Genomic DNA, 6000 nt, shown 5'->3' with positions numbered 1-6000 from the left:
TTATTCATGAACAAAGCAAATAAAAAGCCATGTCCTCATAGAGCTTACATGCTATTGGAAGGAGAAAAGCAAACATAATAAATAGGGAAATTACATGTGTCAAAAGGTGATAAGCCCTCTCAACAAAAATAAGATGAGGCAGATCAAGAATGCTAGTAGAAGGAACTGCAATTTTAATTTGGGAGGTCAGGGTAGGCCTCACTGAGAAGTTACCATTTGAAGAAAAACTGGAAGGAAGTGAAGGAATGAGTCATATATATAAATAGGGGAAGATCATTCTGGGCAAAGGGAAGAGCTAGTGCAAAGACCCTGAGGTGGGTGGGTGTATGTACGTTTGAGGTACAGCAAGGAGATAGGTCTGGCTACATTACAGTTAGCAAAGGGGAGAATGAGACCAGAGAAGTAGGGGTGGGAGATAGAAAGGTCTTTGGCTTTTACTTTAAGAGAAATAGGAAAATATATGGGAAATCTTTAAACAACAGAGATATATGTTGACAACAAAGCATCCCTACCTCCTAATCCCATACTACCCAGAGATTGCTGCCATTTTGGGTCATGTTTTTTCAGAAGTTTTTTCTATGTGATTATATACATAGATGGGTACATATAAAAACATGTGGTTTTGTTTTGTGAGGGTGTGCACGTGTTAGTTAGCAACTTGCTTTTTACAATTAATATATCTTGGAGATCTTTCTTTGTCAAGACAGTACATATATTTCTACCTCATTCTTTTAAACTGTTGTATAATAATCCATTGTATGCCTGTGCTACATTTTATTTAACCATATCCTTACTGGTAAACATTTAGATTCTAATTTCATTGCTCCTTTCCTACTTTCCTCTTTTGACCTCTCTCTTCCTTGCTACCTTCCTTCCTTCCCTCCTTCCTTCTTTTCTTTCTTTTTTTTTTTACTGCATTACTATTGTCTTAATATTATATTTAACAACATAAAATTACATTACATGAAACATGGGAGAAAATTTGAAAGTTAAAGTTTGTGTAACCTTCTGTCAGAAAAGCAATATGTGTTTCCTTAGATTTGCCTCAGTGGAAGAGAGGCTTTAGTTACTTCTCAAGCAAAGATTTATCTAATGTTTATTGTTCTGGAATACAGGGGAATCATGAGAGCTTGAGCCCAATTACTCTGAACCTTGCTACGTGTTCACTGGGTCATCTTAGCCAAGTCGGCAATAGGTCTACATCAGTAGGAAGTGAGGATCCATGATCTATAATCTATGCTGGGTTCTCCTTTCTCCCCCTACCTACTGCCTGAACTAATATGGTATTCAGCCAGACCTCCTGTTGGGTCATGTATGTTAGTCTTGTCTACCCAACCCGTGGAGGGCAGGTACTGTGTCATACATTCCTTCTTTTCCCCAACAGTATCTAGCTGATTCTTAGAATTGTGGTTATTTATTTTTAATATATGTCTTAATTATCCTTAAAATTGTATTTGTGAAGTTAGCTCTATTTGGTTTAGAATAAACCTTGGAAATGGCAAAATGGAACTAGAGGGTATTATGCTAAGCAAAATAAGTCGATCAGAGAAAGACAATTATCATATGATCTCATTCATATGTGGAATTTAAGAAACAAAACAGAGGATCATAGGGGAAGAGAGGAAAAAATAAAACAAGATGGAACCAGAGAGGGAGACAAACCATAAGAGATTCTTAATCATAGGAAATAAACTGAGGGTTGTTGGAGGGGAGGGAGGTAGGGGGATAAGGTAACTGGGTGAATAAAACTTCTGCATCTCTATGGATTTAAATGTACCATTGAGGGATGCCTGGGTGGCTCAGCTGGTTAAGCGTCTGCCTTCGGCTCAGGTCATGGTCCCACGGTCCTGGGATCAAGCCCCGCATCAGGCTCCCTGCTCAGCTGGGAGCCTGCTTCTCCTTCTCCCTCTGCCTGCCACTCCCCCTCCTTGTGCTCTCTCTTTCTGTGAAATAAATAAATAAATAAACAAACTCTTTAAATAAATAAATAAATATACCATTGATTAGGAAGTTTGTAACATTTTACCTTTAGGCTTTGCTTAATACAGATAATTGCACTACTAGTAGAATGCACACATGCCTTGCTTAATTACATTCCAGGCAAGATACAGGTACCTTGCATTGCCCATATGCTTACATCACAGCAAAATGGTCAACTGTGCAACAACTAGGAAAATGATCACACAGGATCACAGTAATATCACATAAATAATTTTTTACCCTATTATTGTCCTATTATTTCACTTGACATCATCATGTTTTCAGAATATGAAATGCCTATTTAGTACGGTCTTACCTTCCTATTGTATTTCTGGGTTAGAAAAGCTAACATTAGAAGACTAGCATGTTTTAAATATAGCTGCTCTCTCCTCTTCCAGTCTCTGGTGGGTCTTTGCCCTGAAACCTAATGCTGTCTTTGCTTTGGTTTCTTTCACTTCCTTTCAAATGTGTTCTCTTCCTGCTGGCACTTTTTTTTGCCAGAAGGCAGGGCCTATGAGAGGAGACCCCCGATTTCGTCAGAGCTAGCGAAGGACAGGAAGTTTACACAGAGCAGAACTATTTGCTAGGATTGGTTTTGATCTTTCCTCAAGTTGTTGCTAGTGTCGGGAGATGCTGTCATCAGGATTCTGTTGCACAAAGAGAAAGATAAAAATATCTCTCTGACGCGTGCCTTTTTCTCCCTTTCCCATCCCCTTGCCGGGAACGCCGGAAAAGGATCCCAGGCGGATTGGAGGCATTAGGTCGTCGGTTTGAATCTCAGTGGTTGAGAAGGAAATGTGGGTAATGCCCGGCTCATGGGGCAGAAGAAAGGATCTCAGGGAGGTATGAGAACTGTTCATTTCCCCGTGGCCGTTTCCTCAAGGCTAGTTTCTTTGGAAAGCCTCGGTCTTTCTGGTCGTTGCAGGACCTCGCTGAGGGGCTGCATTTCCTCTCTGATTCTTTCTCTTGCCCCCGTGGGCCGGCAAAAGGAAGCTCGTGGAACTTTAAGGGACATGGTTCTGGGGCTGAAGTCTCTAAAGGAAAACCTACAAGGATAGAAGTCTCCGCATCACCCTGCCTCTTGCCAAGGCTGGGGGCTCTTTCCTTCCAGCATCACCCGTCGTAATTGAAGTGAGTTGTCTGTTTTTATTTTTTCAAGTGTTCTGAGTAGAGAATCTTGATTCTTTTTTGGTATGCTCTTTAACAAATGTGTCAGTTAAACCAGTACTAATCATCCTTTAATGTGAATATGAATCACTTGGACATTTAGTTAAAAAGGTAGCAGAATGCCGTGGGTCTGGTTTGGGCCTGAGACTCTGCATTTCTGACAGGCTTGCAGGCAGCCTCAGATCTGCTGGTCCGTGAACCATGCCTTGAGTAACAAGGGCTTCAATCCTCTAGAATTTTTTTTGCTTTGGGGGAAAAGGATTGGGGGATGCTGGTGGAATGAAGGTATTAACCAAGTCTGTGATTTATGAAGAGCACCCGAAAAGAAAATCAGTCACCATCCCTGCCCTGGTTGTATCTGCTTAACGGACTATCTAAAATTTGGGGTTTCTGTTCAACTGTTCCTAGATGTGGGAAGCCAAGTCACCCCAAGTGAGAGAGAATGTTGGGCCACTCCTTATACTGCATGGGGTCACTTTGAGCAAAGCCAGAAATCTTTTTTTAATTTTTGCAATTTAGGGGATTGTCATATCACACCTCAACTGATAGAGCTAGTCGTCACTTTAAACATTTTGGTTTCAATTTAAAGATTATGCATGCTCAAAAAATAACTGGTGTCTTCCACCTACCATTTCAAGGTATAAAGATTGTAAGGCATATGAATCTATTACGTGGTTGAACGTCAGTTCAAGTAAGGAATATAATTACCATGTTTTCTTTTCTTAGGAGAGGCCTTTAAACTCGCCTGGGAGTAGCTCCCTCTCTTAAATGATTCACATTTATCTGAAAGTTGCTTTTAATCCAAAAGAGACAAGCTAAGAGGAAAAAAATGAATAGACAGGAAGTCTACCTATTCTGTCTGTAGTTGAGGGGAGAAAATAGCAATGGGAAAAAAGGGGGAAAGAAAAGAGTGTGGTGGCCTGGGATGTCCTTGCTTCGTGAAATGAATGAAAGAAACCCCAGCATAGAAATAGAATTCTTACCCACACACGCATGGGAATCCTTCCAGAATAGTGGCTCATAGCTTCGTCAGCTGGAGAAATATGCTTGAAACAGAATAAATTATAAATTGTGTTGTTGGTGATGAATGAACATGCTGAAACTATCTGTCATTAAGTTGAAGAGTATGCACTGGGGTCAAAGGTCCAGGGAATGCGCAGGCCTGGTGAAGCACAGTAGGAACCCATTAAACCATCCCAGAGGGAGGAGAATTGCTTCTGTTTGAAATAAGCTTCAAATAACATTCCTTTCTATCATGGGGTATCACCAGAGGTGTTACTTAAAAGTTTAACAACCTGTGTGGCACAAACCTTGACCAATCAGCACAGAAGTTGTTGTAAACGGCCCACACAACAGCAACTGCTAGGCAGTAAGAATGTCCGGGACTGAACATTGGCCAAAGCTGTTAATAGGTTTTTTCTTTTTTCTTATAAAGGTTGTTTTTTTTTTTTTTTTAAGATTTTATTTATTTGACAGAGAGAGAGAGACACACAGCCAGAGAGAGAACACAAGCAGGGGGAGTGGGAGAAGCAGGCTTCCCGCTGAGCTGGGAGCCTGATGCGGGGCTCGATCCCAGGACCCTAGGATCATGACCTGAGCCGAAGGCAGACACTTAACGACTGAGCTACCCAGGCGCCCCTGTTATAGGTTTTAATTAAACTTTTCTGGGGGGAGAAATGGTAAAGCCACAGATGAGTTCAGGGATATTAATGGTATTCCTACCACCATCTGCCAAAGCTCTGGCACCATTTTCTCAGGTGAGGCCACTTTCCTCTGTTCTCTCTTATCAAGCCCAGAGCAACCTCTCATTCCAGCTGTGTATCTCTTGCAACCTACACTAAAGAGAAATCTCTTGAGTCACTGCAAGACTCAAAATCCTATCCATTTCCTGTGTAGAAGGGAAGATGCATATATTCTGTTGTAAGGAGTTACAGCAGGAAAAGAAACCTGATCACCATGTTATCCTTCCATACAAAGCATCATCGAATACGTTATCCCACATGATTTTCACAACCATCACAGGGTGCAGGTCAAGGGGCTTATTATTCTAACCTGTTAGTGAAGAAATTGAGACTCTGGTTAAGCAATTTCTTACAAGGCACAGAGTTGGTTAGTGGGAGTTCTGGATTTGAACCCCAGCCCGATTGCTCCCAGGTCAGGTTTATCCTGTAGTTTCTTCATCCTCTCAGGACCTTTCGCAACATATAGTGTTCTGTACTAGGTCTGTTTTCTTTTTATGTCATACTTCAAAAACTTTGTATGTTAAAAATTATTCTATTTCTACTTTGTCAAAATTATTCTCATGCTTGTCTTAAGCTTTGCCTCCATTAAGGCCTTTACTCTGCAGGAATAAATGTTTTAGAGCAGTGGGTCTCAAACTTTATCATGCTTAAAAATCACCCCGGGGAGCTTGCTAAAACTCAGATTCCTGAGCCCCACCTCCAGAGATTCTGATTCAGTGGGTCAGGTCCCAGGCTTAGAATTTGCATTTACACTTGTAATTTACATTACATTTACATGTGCCGGGCTATCTCTGTATGTGTTTGCTCTTTTATTACTAGGTCTTGCTCAATTCATAATTATATTTTATAATAGAAACACGAACAACAAGAATTCACCCAGATAGCAAATACCCTTCTTTGATGTAGGTGTTACGCAGGGCTTAATCATGAGTCAAACATGCTCTTATGTGGGTTTGTGTGAGTCGATGGCCCAGGTCGTCAGCTAGCACTTCCCACCAAGAGGAGAGAGAGCAGATGATGCTGAGAAGTTGGCAAGGGTCTGGTCACTCAGGGTCCCAAGGGTTTGGACTTAACAGTGATATAGTGATAGTTTGAAGCTGGGGAGTATAAT

The 6000-nt window shown here is 41.1% G+C and overlaps 1 protein-coding gene across 6 annotated transcripts in view; it reads left to right on the top strand.

Annotated features, from left to right (window-relative positions):
* Positions 1-2439: 2439 nt before the first annotated feature.
* The window catches only part of ABCG2 (ATP binding cassette subfamily G member 2 (Junior blood group)), a 135165-nt gene continuing 131604 nt past the window's right edge, over positions 2440-6000 (top strand). For 3 of the 6 annotated variants that reach the window (XM_032400782.1, XM_032400780.1, XM_032400777.1), the window contains exon 1: positions 2443-3111. The gene's annotated coding sequence lies outside the window, so the exon portion shown is untranslated. Of the gene's footprint in view, positions 3112-6000 lie in introns of all 6 variants that reach the window. The other 3 variants (XR_004298883.1, XM_032400786.1, XM_032400785.1) reach the window with 2 other exon arrangements.

The sequence above is a fragment of the Phoca vitulina genome, unplaced genomic scaffold (genome assembly GCF_004348235.1).
Source record: "Phoca vitulina isolate PV1807 unplaced genomic scaffold, GSC_HSeal_1.0 scaffold3, whole genome shotgun sequence".
Taxonomy (NCBI): Eukaryota; Metazoa; Chordata; class Mammalia; order Carnivora; family Phocidae; genus Phoca; species Phoca vitulina.
The sequence above is the reverse complement of the archived record's forward strand: the minus strand, read 5'-3'. Positions and strand labels throughout refer to the sequence as shown.